This window comes from Anolis sagrei, chromosome 1, assembly GCF_037176765.1.
Source record: "Anolis sagrei isolate rAnoSag1 chromosome 1, rAnoSag1.mat, whole genome shotgun sequence".
Classification (NCBI taxonomy): domain Eukaryota; kingdom Metazoa; phylum Chordata; class Lepidosauria; order Squamata; family Dactyloidae; genus Anolis; species Anolis sagrei.
Genome location: NC_090021.1, coordinates 166,599,310 through 166,617,055, shown reverse-complemented (window position 1 = coordinate 166,617,055; position 17,746 = coordinate 166,599,310).

Genomic DNA, 17,746 nt, shown 5'->3' with positions numbered 1-17,746 from the left:
AAAAATTGCTTAATCTCTTCCCTCCTCTCTTTCTAAAGCATCTTAGGGAAATTTGTAGTTTTTGCATTAGGCTCTTCATTAATAAATTGGACTCTGAGAGACTCCAGCTGCAAATGTGCTGAATAAGCTGGCTGCGATAGTCAGGTAATTGGCAAACTAGCCACCTGTCAGCTTTCTTCATGGCACCGGAAGCCTGAATTGCTTCTACCTGGGGTGCGATTCCACTCAAGGAGAAAATGGGGTTCTTTTAATTAAATTAACCAGCGCGGCAGCATTTTATTCCATATCATCCGCCACAGCTTTTCTTTTTTCCCCCATAAAGGGAAGATGGAATTATTAGGTGGGATTTACAGACACAATAAGTGCACCTTGTCATGCTACAATACACAGTGATTAATACGCGTGTGTTGCTTGGAAAAGATTTATTTGCAGCAAGAGTTTAGTAGCGTTTTGGCTAAATGCTTTTCTCTCTTGATGTATGCATTAATTGTCCCCACAAGATAGGTGCATGCATAGACTTCCCCCTGCATTGTAAGAAGGTAACAAGAAATGCCTGTTGCCCACCCCTTCTCCAGCCCTGAGGGGTTTAACAGGACAGCCTGCCAAGTGCTTAATGTAGGACTCATTTTCTTGCAGCAAGAAAAAAAGGATCTGGAGACTGGACAGGACTGTGGTGTATCTACAATGTATAATTAATTCAATTTGGCGTCACCTTAACTATTTTCGTGGCTGTATCTCTCTCCATGAACCAACCTGGGCCCTTCGATCTTTGGGGGAGGCCCTCCCTTTGCCCCTGCCAGTCTCACAGGCTCATCTTGTGGGCACAAGGGAGAGAGCCTTCTCTGTGGCTCCCCGACTCTGGAACTCATTACCTGGAGAGATCAGGAAAGCCTTTACACTAGAAATGTTTAAAAAGAACCTTAAAACCTGGCTCTTCCACTGCACCTTTGGTGAGTAGGTGCACAACATGACACTACTGCTCCCCTCAATGCTTCTGTCACTGGAGTACACACGCACACACACACACCCAAATGGGAAGTTTAGTTTCACAATCCTATATATCTTTATCAGCTCCCTGCAAATAACTTGCTCCTATTTTTATCTCATTAGAGTTTTAAACATTTTATCTTGTACATGTGGCCCGCCCACTGTTTACTGCGACTGTGTTTTTTGTTTATTGTAATGTTATTTTGTTATTGTATTTTTCCATGTAATTTTGATGATGTTGCTTGTTGTTATGTTTTGGTTTTATTTTGATATGTTGTTCGGGCTTGGGCCCATATTATTATCTTTCATGGCTCAATGCTATGGAATCTTGGGACTTGTAGTTTTCTCTGCTAAAGAATGCTGGTGGCCCAAACTACAACTCCATAATTCCATAGCGTTGAGCCATGGCAGTTAAAGTAGTATCTAACTGCATTAATTCTACAGTATAGCTACATCACAGATTTTGCAAAATTGTCCATCTTACTACCAACCGATGCAGTTTTGTCTCCAGTTGCGGTACCATTGATGCAATCCATGTCACTCGACTCTCGGCCAAGAAACATTGTGAGAAAGGAAAGCCACTTCATATTGCATTTCTCAACTTGGAGAAAGGATCTGATCACATCCCTCATGAAATGAACATTAGGACTGACTGTGAGAGCTGTTCAGCAGTGGAACTCTCTGCCCCGGAGTGTGGTGGAGGCTCCTTCTTTGGAGGCTTTAAAACAGAGGCTGGATGGCCATCTGTCAGGGGTGCTTTGAATGCAATATTCCTACTTCGTGGCAGGGGGTTGGACTGGATGGCCCATGAGGTCTCTTCCAACTCTATGATTCTATGAAATTATTTGTAACAAATTACAGCAACATGTTGTCCCCAAAGAACTGGGGATTTTTAAATACTACTTATATTTAATTCTGCTTTAATATTTGCTGCTGGTGCATTGTTGGAGTTCCCCATCACCATTGGTGTTCATCAGAACTCAACCCTCTCTCCCCTCCTTTTCACTGCAGTTACTAAAGATTTGCAGAAACTGGCACCTTTGACTTTGCTGTATACTGACAATGTGATGCTTGTTTCAGAGGACGAAGAAAAACTTGAACGTTAAGTGCAAGCATGGTGTGATTGGTTGGTGCAATTCAGCCTTCACCACAACATCAAAAAGACCGTGTACCTGATGACCAATGAGGAGGTGACTGGTACCAGGCAGACAGGGTGGATTTCCCCAAAGTCAACACCTTCAAGTATCTCAGAATGGCAATAACTTCAGATGCAACCTTTGTGATGAAGTCACCACACGGATTAACACAGCTTGGATGAAATGGCACTTGGTAGCAGGTGTACTCTGCAACGAAAAGATGCCTGATCACCTGAAATCAAAAATCTATCAAACTGTCATAAGGCCTGTCACTAAATATGGAGCTGAATGTTGGCTGGCAACAAAGGAAGCAGAACTTTGCCTCGGTATTATGGAGATGAGGATGTAATTACTTACAGGTGGCACCACAAACCTTGGCCATACCCACAATTATGACATCCAGCAATACTTTGGCATTGCACCAATTGGTGACAAACTATGAGGATCATGCCTAAAATGGTATGGTCATACTTTCTGAGGTGAAGACAAGTCCATTCACAAAACTGCTCTTGATTTAGAAGTGCCTGACAAGAGACCAATGAGATGACCAAAGCAACTGTGGCTGGGCATGCTGCACAATGATCTGAAAACTGCTGGCACACACCCTGATCAGGTGCACGACCAGGTGAAATGGCACCAACAAATCAGTAAAGCAGACCCCACCAACAAGTTGGACAGACGCTGAAGAAAAAGAAGATACACCCAGTGTCCTGTTGTTATCTCCTCATAATTGACCTCAGTTAGGCTGGATCTACTTTGACCTAGATCCAGGATCTGATCCCAGATTATCTGCTTTGAACTGGGATATATGAGTCTCTACTGCCATATAATCTGGAATAAGCAGATAATCTGGGATCAAATCCTGGGATATAGGGCAGTGTAGATCCAGTCTTAGCTTAGTACTTGGAGACTTTTTATTATTATAATACTGTTTCCCAAAAGACATATATTATTGTAAGGGTAAAGAGAAACTATATATACATACAGCCACAGCCACAAATGGATTAATATAGGTTGTCTTCCTTATCCAGAAATCCAAAATGTTCCATTCCTGAAGCCAAGTTTGGGCTACATCACCTGATCTGGGGTTCACCAAATGTGTGGGACTGTCCATAATAGCATAGCTTACTTATATCATGGCGCACAACTAAATGAGATGCAGCATCCATTTATAACTGCTTTATGCTGACTAGAGCTGGAGAGTGCTGCAGTGCAATATTATTTGGAGAGATGTATTAATGATGTGTGAGTATCATCATCTTCATGACCTTTACTTTATGTCTCACCTCTTCTCCTCATATCATTTTCAACTGAGAAGTTTATCACTTGAGGCTGGCAAAGCAGTACTTCATAAGGATAATAGCATTTTTGGCTGGTACTTATTATATGCCATGTTCATTCTCCTGCTGCTTTGCATTCAATTCATTAGTGTAGTGCATCTTTTCATGGATGGCTAAAACCCATCAATGGCTCTCAATATCATTTCCTTTCCAATACGGATTTCTTTGGAATAGGTCCCTTTTGCTGCAGTTCAATATGGCAGTAGTCACATGGTGTCAGTGGATGTGATTCCCCACCTCTTCCATCTCCCCATTGCTATTCCCATGAAGGCTATCCCATCTTTATTTTTTCTATAAAAATCATATTGACACAATTGAGAGGCCCTGCTCACGCTCCCACCACCATCGAAGGCGCAATTGGTGGGGACAAGGGAGAGGGCCTTCTCGGTGGTGGCCCCTTGAATCTGGAACTCACTTCCTAAGGACATCAGGCATGCCCCAACTCTGGCAGTCTTTAGGAGGAGCCTGAAAACGTGGTTGTTCCAGTGTGCCTTCCCAGAATAAGGAATCTCCCAGCAATATGTCCTTATATGCACTTTATTAATGATCTAGGATTGTCTGCACGCCCCATCCTTCTCCAAAAACTCTATCCTAGTTATATTTCATCTGTTCATGCTCAGCATTATCTTTAAAATTTTAATTATTACATTTGGCCCAGCCATAGGTTTTTAAACGTCATTGTGTTACTGTTAATGTCTATTGCTTATTTTTTGTTATGAGTTTTATTTTATTGCTTGTATTATTGTTGTTATTGTTTGTATTACTGATGTATTGTGGGCTCGGCCTCATGTAAGCCGCACCGAGTCCCTTGGGGAGATGGTAGCGGTGTATAAATAAAGTTTTATTATTATTATTATTATTATTATTATTGCAAAAATTTGAAATAAATATAAAAAATTTTTTTCCTTCAACATCATTTTGTAGGTGCCCCAGCTTCTGTTCAGCCAAAAAAGATACAGGTTAGGAAGGAAATTATATATATATATATATATATATATATATATATATATATATATATGAGATTTTTTTTTTCCTATGGAGCCCCTTCCTTCCTTCCTTCCTTCCTTCCTTCCTTCCTTCCTTCCTTCCTTCTTTCCTCTCTCCCTCCCTCCCTCCCTCCCTCCCAACACTCTTTCCTTCCAGGTATTACTATTATTAGTATTTTAATTTATACTCCACTTTTTCTCTCCACAAGGGGACTTAAAGTAGCTTACATTAAAAAAAATTCAATAAAATTTACATTCCAAAAACATACAAATATTAAAACAGGATTAAATATAAGTAGTATTTAAAAATTCAGTTGAAATCCATAAAACATTATAAAAGCTATAAACCACAGCACCCTGACTTTATCTTTAAAACCTTTTTCTTTTAAAAAAAAGCCTGCTTGAATAGGACAACAGGGAGGGGGCCATTCTGGCTTTTCTGGGAAGAAGAGAGCTCCGGGGTTGAGGGGCAACCTCTGAGAAGGAAGGCCCACTCTCTCGTTCCCATTAACTGAGCATGAGGCTGAGGGCACTTCTACATTATCCTAAAACCAATGATAGGTAATGGGTTTACCTGAGGTGTTCAAAAGACGCTTCAGGTAAACCTGGATTAATCTGGAAAAATGTGGATATCCTATTTTTCTCTGGATGAATTTGATTCTTACAAAGATCTGGACCTTAAACCAAGATCTTTGCAGGTGCTGAGCCAGTTGGAAATCACTCTCGGGATTGCTTCTGCAGTCCTGGGCATCAATCTCCACAGCATTTCTGGTTCTTTGGGCTCCTGGAGCTTAAAGGAGTGGGATGCCCAATCCCTCCCCCAGCCCCCCCCCATTTCCTTCTCAAAAAATGTAACCAATGTAAATGATGTTTCAGGAGATGAGGGAAATCCCTCCCCCCCACTCCTTTCACAGTATTGTTGTGCATCAGGAGAACTCTTGGGGGGGGGGGGGGTTCTGCCGGCAGGCCCTTTGGGTAAGTTTTTGAGGGGGTAATGGGGGTCTGGAGGGTTACTGAATTGGAAGGTATCTAGCCACCCCCCTCCCCTCCCAAGGGAAAGCACAGGGTTTGAGTTGAGGATGAGGACAAAAAAATAACCCAGTTCCTCCCAGATTTTGGCACAGTGTAGAAGGATCCTGAGAGAAAGGCCTCTACGGAAGATCTCAGGGCCCAGATGGGTTCTTACAAGGAGATGTGGTCAGCCAAATAGCCAAACTCCAACACAAGTAATGGTCAACCTATCAAATCCTGACTTCTCCTTTTCCATCCCACCTTTCCAGCATTCTGTGATAGGTTGACTTACAGCATGGGCAGTCTGTCAAGTGTTTTTTCTATCTAACCCCACATTTTTAAAGATTTAGGCACAAAGTGACCTGAGATATAGCAACTTCATGACTGGGTACATTGGGTCATGCAGCTGATCCTCCTACACACTGTCTTCCTGCCATATCTGGGTAGACTTGGCAATTATATGGATATGGTTTGCTCACAATCAGGAGTAAGAAAATTGCCACCCTGGGAATGTGCATATATACCCATCAAGAATGTTTCTGTGACTTTCTCTCCTTCCAGAATCTTTAGGTCACTCATTATCTAGCTATAAGAAGAAGAAGAGATAAAGACAAGAACTATCTTGGAAAGCTTTCAGAAAGGTTAACACGCCTTCTTGCATTGTTTACTAAACTTTTGATTTGGTCATTTGGGGGGTATTTTAAGCAGTTGCAGACTCTTTAGGGGTTCGAGTCCCCACAGATTGTACTCTCCTCACAACAAGCCAAAATGCCTTCACTTTAACTCTGCAGTCCCTCCCAAAATGGCATCAGGAAATGATATTGCGTCATTTTCTGTTGCCATTGAGTAGTGCTGTAAAGCAAAATGCAGGTGTTCAAGGGTGCTGAGTCCACACTGCCAGTTCAAAGCAGATAATGTGGGATTTTATTCAGCTGTGTGGAAGGGGCCTATGTTTCCTATTCTACCTTTTAGACATGTATTCAGCAACCCACACACAGTATTGACCAGAACTTTGGATTTATAACAGCAGACAAAATTACCTTAGGGCTTTTGGCTATGGTTTGCCATTTGATCACACCTGCCTTCAAACCTCCTGCTCTGTTTTGTTGTAACACAATGTCTTCTGCTATAATGCCCTTTGTTCCAGACAACAAGCATGAATAAATGGGAAATGAGATTTATGTCTCTTCTCAAGAAACGAATAAAAATAATAATGCGACAAGGAAGGGGAAAACATGGTAAAATTGGGAAAGAAAAGAAACTAGCAAGCAAGAGTCCTAACTCCCCCACCTCCACCATAGTGTACTTTTAAAATCATACATCAAATGTAATCTTGCCTTCTGCTGCCCACTGTAACTTTGTAGAAATCTCTCTCCACTTTCCCCAGAGTCTTTACTGACAGCTGGCAGATACAAAAATACCCCCCCCCGCCCCCGCTCCCCAAATAGTTGATTATCACACACAATGGGAATACACAGACACACAGGTAGGGATAACATGATAGACTAACTACCTTTTGCTGCCACATAGCGGCAGAAAGGGGATTGACAAATTCTCTATTGGAAGATGCCACATCTTCCTTAATCTGAGAAGTTACCATGGTGAAATGAATGGTTGTGTGTATCTGTGTTGACCTTTGGTATGTATGTATGTATGTCCACACACACCAAGCTTAAAGCTAAGAAAATAGTCTGCAAGAGCAGGCTAATTAATCAATTTAAATTATTAAATAGTCTGAGCCTAATAGGTGTTTGCATTTTATACAGAGTGGGTCTTCCAGATCCATGGGGTTTTGGTTCCAGTGCCCTTCATGGATGCCAAAGACTGTGGATGATTATAAATGGTGGTGATGTGTGACACCATTTTTCCCCACCAGTTGTCATTTCTCTATGTTTGTCAGTACAGATTTAATATGCAAATTTACTGTGCAATTCTATGCTCTAGGGGCCAGAGGATAGATGTGACATCCTTCTCTGTGGTCAGAGTTATGGATCCTTCAACCAGCCATTGTTTCCATATCACTCACCTCTCTGATGTCAGACTGAAGAAGAGGTGGGAGGAACAGGTCTGTTTGATGATTATGTTGGAATATTTTGAATTTATGCTAGCAGGGTACAGGGGAGTTGTGGTGTCATTTTGTAGTTATTCCGTATGATGGAAAACATAGAATGGGTTCAATGAATCCATGGGGATTGATTTAGAAACCTTCTGTGGATGGGAGAAAAGTGTAAACAATCACATCTCATATTATTGAACACCACCAGTCTGAATGTATATGCTTCAATATATCTATGTGCACGTTGCCACCTTTTACTAAGATGAGATGCATTGATCTATGGTCACTGGAAATGACAGACAGAGATCTCATATATCCTGAGAATCCACAGTATGGTTATTGCTCCCAGAAATATAGTGTAGGAGGGTAAAAAAGTCCTAGACAACATCACCAAGGCCCAAAAAGCTGGCTTCTGTGCATGGAGGTATATTGATTGTTGTAAATTCATTCAGTCGCTTCTGACTCTTCATGACCTCATGGACCAGCCCACACCAGAGCTCCCTGTTGGCCGTCACCACCCCCAGCTCCTTCAAGGTCAATCCAGTCACTTCAAGGATGCAATCCATCCATCTTGCCCTTGGTCGACCGCTCTTCCTTTTTCCTTCCATTTCCCCCAGCATAATTATCTTCTCTTTCCTGTCTTCTCATGATGTGGTCAAAGTACTTCATCTTTGCCTCTACTATCCTTCCTTCCAATGAACAGTTGGGCTTTATTTCCTGAAGTATGGACTGGTTGGATCTTCTGGCGGTCCAAGGCACTCTCAGAACTTTCCTTCAACACCACAGTTCAAAAGCATCTATCTTCCTTCGCTCAGCCTTCCCTATGGTCCAGCTCTCACATCCATAGGTTACTATGGGGAATACCATTGCCTTGACTATGCAGATCTTGGTTGACAGTGGGATGTCTCTAGTCTTCACTATATTGATAATGTTACACAAAGCACAAATGTGTAGATGCCTCCTCCTCATAAAGAGGAACAATAACAATAACTGGCTGTATCTTCATCTAGGAAAGAAGAAGAGCAATTTGCATAATAAATAGTGATATAGAAAGTCAAAGAGAACTAAATGCCCAAGCTTTAAACTATGTATTAAGAAAATAATTGTTTTTGCTAATTTCAGCCAGAACACTTTATGGAAGTTACAGATATATAATATAGAGTTATACACTCATGACTGTTATATATTCATGGTTCCTTCATAGCTCCTAGTTTAGGAGTTTTGTAGGGATTGTTAAATTCTCCCCAGATCTTACTAGGAAGGAGCCACTGCAAGCAATGGGAGTCTGTTCCCCATTCAGGAAGTAGTCTGCTAACACTTACCCCCTGCCTCTTCCATATCAACCATCTTTGGTGCAATGGGGAATTGCCACAGGGTTTTCTGTTGGCTACATCAGAGATCATTTTCAGGAGAGGGTAGAAATGGCAGATTGAAAGGGAACATTGGTTGCAGTGGGTTAGGGGACAGGGTTCACTGCATTGTACTGTAACTCTAGTGATTACAGAGCTATAAATCCAATATATAAGATTCTAGCTTTTCTCAAAGAAAGCAAGGAATCCTTTTAGAAATTTTCCCCACTGTGAGAAAGGCTTTTTGCATTTTATAAAGACTATTCAGTTTTCAGCATACAAATTCTGCATAAAATGTGCATATATTATTATTATTATTATTATTATTATTATTATTATTATTATTACCAAAAAAAGTATTTCTAGGCATTAGATAGCTTTTCCCTGTACAGAAAGCACCAGATACAAATAATATTTCTGTGCTGAAAGAATGGTTTTCTGTCTAGGTAGTGCAGTACAAAATGCACATTTTTTCTCAGAAAAACAAGCAAAAAAGAGTCATGCAAATTTTGTGGAGAATGAGTTCCAAAGTGTGAAGAGGTTCTTCAGTCCAGGATTGTTCCCATCATATATTTCCATCACTCAAGCGACCCATTTTTTTCAACCATTCAAAATATTATCAAATATTTATTCCATCCCTACTGGGTATATGACCTCATTATTCATTACATCCACTGATGTATTTTACTTCTAAGAGAGTGTGGCATGCAAGACCAAAAGCCGTCAGAGCCTTCAGCTATGCTTCCAAGATTGGAAATACAGGTCGAGCATCCCTTATCCAGAATGCTTGGGAGCAAAAGCATTTGGAATTTTGTTTTTTTTAAAAAATTGGATTATCTGTATTTGCATATATGCACGTAGTGAGATATATGCACACAGGGAGCACACAATGGCCCTATTAAAACAGCTCCATTGGCTACCAATAAGTTTCCGGTCTCAATTCAAAGTGCAGGTTATTATCTATGAAGCCCTAAATCAGTGTTTCTCAACCTTCCTAATGCCGTGATCTCTTAATACAGTTCCTTATGTTGTGGTGACCCCCAACCATAACATTATTTTCATTGCTACTTCACAACTATAATTTTGCTCCTGTTATGAATCATCTTGTAAATATCCAGTATGCAGGATGTATTTTCATTCATTTGGCACAAATACTCGAAACGCCCAAATTTGAATACTGGTGGGGTTGAGGGGAGGATTGATTTTGTCATTTGGGAGTTGTAGTTGCTGGGATTTATAGTTCACCTACAATATCAAAGAGCATTCTGAACTCCACCAACGATGTAATTGAACCAAAATTGGGACACAGAGCTCCCATGACCAACAACAAATTCTGGAAAAGTGTGGTGGGCATTGACCTTGGGTTTTGGAGTTATAGTTTACCTACATCCAGAGAGCACTGATGCATCTGGACCAAACTTGGCATGAATACTCTATGTGACCAAATGTGGACACTGGTGCAGTTTGGGGAAGATAGACCTTGACATTTGGGAGTTGTAGTGACTGGGATTTATAGTTCACCTATAATCAAAGAGCATTCTGAACTCCATCAATGATAGAATTGGGCCAAACTTCCCACACGGAACCCCCACGACCAACAGAAAATACTGTGCTTTCTAATTGTCTTTGGCGACCCCTCTGACACCCCCTCGTGACCCCCCTAGGGGTCCTGACCCCCAGGTTGAGAAACACTGCCCCAAATAGTTCAGGCCCTGCCTATTTTGTAACCACATTCCCCCCTATGTACCTGTGTGAGTGTTAAGATCTGCTGGGAAGGCCCTCCTTGCAGTCCTGCCACTGTCACAAGCTTGGGGACAAGAGAGAGGGCATTCTTAGTGGTGGCCCCCAGCTTTGGAACGCCCTTCCCAGGGAGATTAGGCAGGTCCTCAAACTGTCCTCCTTCTGTAGGGATTTGAAGACTTGGATGTTTAAACATGCTTTTGAGAATGTCTAGCCCTAATGGTCTGCAATTAATGGCACAGCACTGCACTTACATCCCATGCCCTTGTTCCTTAGCTACAATGTGCACTATCCCATTCCCTTATCTTGTTTACAGTTTGGTCTTGTCTTACGGCAGTTGTCACCATAGATTATTGAGCATTGTTCTGAGTTTTAAATTGTTGACTTTAGGTGCTATTGGTTTTACTTTTTTGTATTGTACTGTATTGTACTGTAAGGAGCCCCCGATGGCGCAGTGGGTTAAACCCCTGTGCCGGCAGGACTGAAGACTGACAGGTCACAGGTTCGATTCCGGGGAGAGGTGGATGAGCTCCCTCTATCAGCTCCAGCTCCTCATGCGGGGACATGAGAGAAGCCTCCCACAAGGATGATAAAACATCAAAAATCATCCGGGCGTCCCCTGGGCAACGTCCTTGCAGACGGCCAATTCTCTCACACCAGAAGCGACTTGCAGTTTCTCAAGTCGCTCCTGTCATGACAAAAAAAATGTACTGTGTGTTTATTTTATGCATTGTTTTTAGGCACTTTGTATCATATGTAAGCTGCCTTGAGTCCCTTCACGGATATGGAGGCAAGGTACAAAAATAAAGTGATTACTATTATATTTTAGAGGTGGGATCCAAGTCTAAAGATCAAATTCATTTATGTTACCTATAAACTTTCTACACATATTCTGAAAAATATTTTATACTCAATATTTTGAATAATTTTCTGCATGAAACAAAGCTTGTGTACACTGAACCATCAGAAAGCAAAGGTGTCACCGTCTCAAACATGCATGTAGACAATTTTGGATTTTGGAGTATTTCTGAATTCTGGACAATGGATACTCGACCTATATTTTGAGCAGCCTGGATCATCTGTGCCTTTCCCAGGACAGAATGCTCCAATGCAATGGTAGGAGTCCTTTGCCTATTGCTTAAATTGACTGCCTACTTCTAGAATTGGCAATACAGAGAAGTGAAATGTGAACGAATGCAGGCTTGGCACAATTAATTTAACATTACACCATCTCTACCTCATGGAAAACAGGGGGTGCAACTTTGTCACCAACAATTGTTTTGGAAGAAGGTGCTTAAAACTACTAATGTGTTCCTGAAATGGTCATATGACTGATCAAATAAATTATTATTATTATTATTATTATTATTATTATTATTATTATTACTAATGTGTTCCAAACAGGCTAAGAAGATGAGCCATAGCTTCAGCGGTTGCTATTATCAAGTTCTTGTTCTAATGTGAATAGCACAGAAAATAATACTTGATGAGCTGGAAAAGGAAAACAAAAGGGTGGCATCACCCATTTAATAGCTACGACCCATTTTAAATTGGCTATTTTGGCATTATTATTTTTTGTTATCGCTGGGAGACTTGTCCATTCACATGTTGTGGGACATACAATGGCAACTCTTTTTCTTTATTATTTTTCTTCCTGAAGATTTTGAAAACTTGTCAAATTGCCAGTCTGCATAACACACAAATGAGGGCACTTCCAAAAAAAAAGAAGAAAAAAAAAAGACACCAATCAAAGACAGTGTGATATGGGAAACTGAACAGCCTTCTCAAGGAAAGGCCCTGTTCTGACTCAAGCATGTAAATTACAACTCAAATAATATTTGTACATGTGAAGCAGTTTTTTAGATTGTGGTTTGTGGCTCCTGGTCCTTTCCCGAGGTGTTGAAATTAGGGGCTGACTGTGCCGTGCTGGCAAAAAGTGGGAGCCGGGAGTTAGGAAATTCCTCATTTGGAATGTCATCGCCTTTCCTTAGTCAGGAAGTCATTAGTCCAAAACAGGGGTGGGTAACTATGGAAAGACTGGTTGGGGATAGTTTTTTGCCCCAGGGAGGGAGGAGGTCATCAGAGTGTCAAAAACACCCAAAAGAAAACAAAACCAGGTGGCCAGAAATTTAGTTCTGAACTTGAAAAACTGCTATTTTTCTACTGTCAGACAGTGCAGGAGGGACTACAACCTATTTTTAAAATGTATCATTATTTCTGGAAGTTTTTAAAAGAGTCACTACATCTCCCTTGCTTCTTTGGACCAGAAAACAGACACCAGGGGAGTCTGGTGCAGTTGAGAGTGACAAAAACAACTGGGAGGCATGTAACTTGGAACCGTTCTTTAGTCATTCATCTCCAGTCTAGAATGTAGAAGTCAAACAATGACTTTATGATGAACCATTATTTTGTTTTATTTCATTATTCCCAGATTAGTATTGCTGAGCTTTTTGTTGTGTATGCATCGTATTTGTTATCTGCTTACTAGGCTTGTGTGTTTGATGTGGAAGTACCCATAAGTCAGAATTCTGTTGAGATGTTTGGCACTTTCAAAGCAAGTTCCAACATGCCTGCTCACCGTCCCCCCAATATTAAGAGTTTGAAACAAAAAGAGCCTTCAATTCTTAAACCTTGGATGGGTTAGGATGTAGCTGTGAAGGAGCTAAAATTCAGCAGGGCAACCCTGCTGAAAGGCAAAGCCAAACTGTTAGCATGCCTCTCCAGCCAATCAGGGCTGACAGAGGAGGGAGGGGAAGACGGAGGTGAAGTTTTTAAAAAATTTTTTTAAAAAAATTCCCAAAAATCTGTGGATGAGTGAAACATTATGAAACTTGATAGACAAAGAGTAGAAAATGTGTTCTACCACTGTAGCAAGCTTCACCCCAATAGCTTTAAAATTGAGGGCAATAGGAGCCTCTGAAGTTTTTATAGTAATTTAAGTCATACGTCTGCACTAAACTATATTTCTCAGAATGCATTGGGTTTCAGTATTTAGAGTCAGTTTAAAAATTACAGGGCAACCAAGCCCTGCTGAGAGGCGAAGCCAAACATGTTGGCATTAGGGCTGGACGGTTTCGTTTGTTAATTTCGTAATTTGTTATTAATTCGTTATTTTTTTTGATAACGAAGCGATATTGAACCATTCAGGAGCAACTAAAAATCGAAACGAATTTTTAAAATTTATTTCGTAATTGTTTTGTAATTGTTTTGTAATTGTTTCGAAATTGTTTCGAAATTGTTTCATTATTATTTCGTTATTATTTCCGTATGTCTGGGGCAAGTTTTATGGTTGTTGTTTGTTTTATCAGTGATAAAAAATAAATTATCATACCAACAGTCAACAACAGAGGGAGAGGAAAGCTTCAGAAGTTCCCCCTGTCCCATTTGGAGGTTTTTTTAGCGTATTGCGCAATCGCGTCCGCCATTAACGAATCGATTTGTTGTTTCGAAATTGTTTCGTAATTTCTGAAATTTCGTAAATATCGAACGTTTTTAAAGAAAAATTTTGGAATTCTTTTAAAAAACAAAACGCAAACCCCCCCTAAAAACTAATCGAGTTTAGAAACAATTTTTTCCGTTGTTGCCCAGCCCTAGTTGGCATGCCTCTTAGCCAATCAGGGAGGGAAGGGGAGGCAGAGATTGCTCTTGCAGTTTTTTTTAAATATGTTGTTTTTAAAAACTTTGAGCATTCCAAAAACATCTGTGGATGATTGAAACATTATGAAGCTTCACAGACAAAGAGTGGAAAATGTTTTCTACCACTGTAGCAAGTTTCACCCCAATAGCTTTAAAAAAGAGTGAGATAGCCCCTGCAGTTTCCCCATTTATAGTAATTTTATTTAAGCCACATGCCTGTACTAAACTACATTTCCCAGAATGCATTGGTCAGTCTAGATATCCCTTGATGGTGTCTGTACTATGATTTTTGTTCCTGGGTTATAAATGGCAGTTCCTAATTGGATCTGTCATAAAAACATGGTGAAAGATTATTACACTGGAAAAACTTTGTATTTGCTCAAGGGACATCATCCTATAGCAGCACATTTTGCTTTATTGAGTTTCCACCAATTTAACACAGTTTCTGCCACAATTTTTTTTCTGGAGTAGAACAATGACTTTCCAAATAAAGACCACCCAATGAAACAGGAAATAACACTTTCAAACCAGGAACAGATTTTCTTTATTATTTGAAAATGTTTTTAAATAAAAGATTTGAAAATTTTCCAGAAATCCCTGAATAAATCGAACAGTCTGAATTTTGGTGAGCTAACAGAAATAACTGAAACTTGCTACCACTGTAGCACATCAGGATATCTCAAAAAATGATGGAGAGAGAAGCCCATCAAGTTTCCTCACAGACAGTGTTGTTTTCCTTAATGCGCATGCAAGACCACCATTAAGTTTCATTAGATTTTTGGAATTTTGACCACCAAAAAATTGGAAAGACTTTAGAAATGAGGCACCAGCGCTCCCTACTTTTGGAGGGAGTTTAGAACCAGTTTTTTTTAATGTACTACTGCTTACACATTCCTTTAAAAATATTGGCACCAAATTTCAACCATGACTAAGGCCACTTCCTGGCAGAAAGAGGCTATGACATACTAGCCCTTGTCACCTCCAACCAGCCAGTTCAAGCCACTCATAATTCCTCCTCCAGATCCAATGTAAAACTGCCTGAAAAAACTCCATGAATCAGTCACATCTTCAGCCATAATGTGGCGTAAAAGCCAATTCTTTTTAAAGTGTTTTTTTTTTAAGTTCAGTATATTTATTGTGTCAGCTAAAGGCCATGAACAAGAGTGTTAAAATACAAGGGTTGGAACTTTAATAGTGGCAATTATTTATTTACACATAATACAAAAGTGATACATGCCACTTTTACAGTCCTTCCATATAGTCGCCAGCATTGTGTACAACCTGTTTCCAATGAGGTGGAAGTCGTAGGACACCTGTTGCAGTGCCTGTTTTGTTGATAGTTCGAATGGAGCAGTCTACTGCCACAAGAATCTCTGGAACAGTTCTGAAGCGAATGCCACAAAGTGGTTCCTTCATCTTAGGAATTAAGTCAAAGTCACAAGGGCTTAAGTCTGGGGAGTATGGTGGATAGTACAGCACTTCCCAGCACCATCGATCGAGCAACTCAGCCACAGCTTGCGTTACATGTGGTCGAGCATTGTCATGCAAAATAATAGGGGCGTTCTGCAGAAAGTGTCACTGTTTTTTTTTCTCTCAAAGCTGGTCTGAGATGGTGTTCCAAAAATAAGCAGTAATACTGCACATTGACGGTCTGATGTGGGGGAATGGTATGCGTAGGATGACACCATCACAGTCGTACATGAGAATCACCATAACTTTCACATTGCTGGGGTTCTGATGAAATTTTGAACTTTGTGGTGACCCGTAATGACGCCATTCATTTGATTGGCATTTCAGTTCTGGCTGGTACAATCTGGCCCAAGTCTCAACCAGCATAATGATATGGTGTAAGAAAGCCTCTCCTTCGCACTCATAGTGATCCAAGTGGGTACGAGCAGCATCGCATTGTAGCCATTTCTGCATTTCCATCAAATGATGTGGAACCCATCGTGAAGCAATTTTTCTCATGCCCAGGTGTTTCTTCAAAATGTGGAGCACTGTCATATGCACAAATCCTGTGTTTCGGTCCAGCTCACGAATTGTATGGCGTCGATCACTGTCTACGAGTGCGGCAACAGCATTCACTTCCACTTCACTGACACTAGGACGACCTGGCCGATGCATGTCTGCTACATTTTGGCATCCTTCATTGAAGGCTCTTATCCACCTTGCCACTGTTCCGTAAGGCAATGCAGATTCCCCAAAAGCCTCTTGAAGACCTTGATGACACTGTCATGCTGTACAACCTCTGGAACATTCAATCTTTATCCAACTCTGTTGTTCTTGTTTCGAAAACATTGTCATAACACTTACTTTAGACCACAAGCTAATATGAAGCTCAGTTCTTCATGTCACTCTGCATGCGCGTGACCTAGGAAGGGCGAGTCTTTTTGCTCACAGTTAACAGGTATGTAACTAATGTGTGATATACACAACATTCTTTGGTTTCATTGTGTGGCATCTTTACAGCAGTGTTGCCACTATTAAAGTTCCAACCCTTGTATACAGAACATTGAAGAGAAAAAGTACAAAAAGGCTGTAATCAAAGTTATTACAAATTTTATTTTAAATATATATATATTGTTGTCAACAGTAGAATCGAATTAATGCTTTGAGGCTTTGCGGCAATTTGTGGCAATTTTATCTAGCTCTCTTATTCAGTTTAGGAGCCCAATAAATATTTGGGATACAAATTCTCACAAATATCACATGTTAGGATAGGGGTCAATATGAGATTAGTATAGTTGTTGTTTTTGGTTCATATAAATAGACCCCCAGTGAGTGTCATAAAGGATGTTTTTAAGCTGTACTTACCTATCACAAGAAACCGAGAACAGTCATTTTCCCCTGCATGATGTATCTCATGGATGCTGCCTCCTCATTAGCAGGCAACATCTGTTTCTTACTATAATTAGCTTACAGTTCAGCAAGTAGTTTCATTTTCTTACACCTGTACTTACAATCAACATAGACATTTCAGAAGCACACGTGTCTCTTCTTCCCTCCCCGCACCTTCACTAGTAGAAAGTATCTCTGCATATTCCATCGGTTAATGCTTATGTGTGTATATGCCTACATTTAGGACTTTTCAAAAGAAAAATACCGAAATTCAAAACAGAGTTTTCCTGAATAAAGGTAAATAATAGCCATTTGTAGAAAGATACTTCAAGAAGGATTAATATTTTCAATCCAAGCCATCCGGAGTTGGCCGTAAAATTTTATGTCTGGTCACCTGCACAGTTGTGCTGAATGAAAAGGGAGAAGCAAAAGAAGAGGGGCGGGGAGAAGAGGGAAAAGGAGACCAGCTGGTCCTGTTGGTAAAGCATTAGAACTGGATTCTTTGGAGTGGAAGGGTGTGAGGTCTGGGGTCATTTCCTGCCAGGTTTATAAGAGCAGGAGGGGACGCATAATTACACTGTCTCGCTCAGCCATTAGTGTCAAAACTCATTAGGAACCCTATCTGCTCAGCTGCAGTAGCAGCAGCACCAGTAGGTACACAGGCGTG